This window comes from Rhea americana, unplaced genomic scaffold (assembly GCF_003343005.1).
Source record: "Rhea americana isolate MKP2758 unplaced genomic scaffold, rheAme1 scaffold_9, whole genome shotgun sequence".
Classification (NCBI taxonomy): Eukaryota; Metazoa; Chordata; class Aves; order Rheiformes; family Rheidae; genus Rhea; species Rhea americana.
The window spans coordinates 5821712-5822022 of record NW_028187088.1 but is presented as its reverse complement, the minus strand read 5'-3'; positions in this window follow the sequence as shown (position 1 = coordinate 5822022).

Here is a 311-nt window from a genome sequence, read left to right as displayed (position 1 = left end):
CGGCGGCGCTGCGCGGCGCTGCTCCGCGGGGGCGGATGCCTGCTCGGCCACGGCATGGTCCCCCACCCCCGCCCCGGGAGGAGAAAGAGCGAGCGAGGCGGTGTCTTTCTGCTTTGGGACCTGGAGCAACAACGAGTCAGCTGCTAAGCACCCTTCCCGGGGCGAGATGGGGTCCCTGCAAATTCAGTTTACCCGCGCTGGAGCATTTCCCTCTCATGAATCAGCCGCGGAAGAAAACATTGGCGCCTGTGACAGCGCTGTCCAAGCTTGCAGACCTCTGAAGTGACCAGCATAAGGAGCGAAGGTCTGGA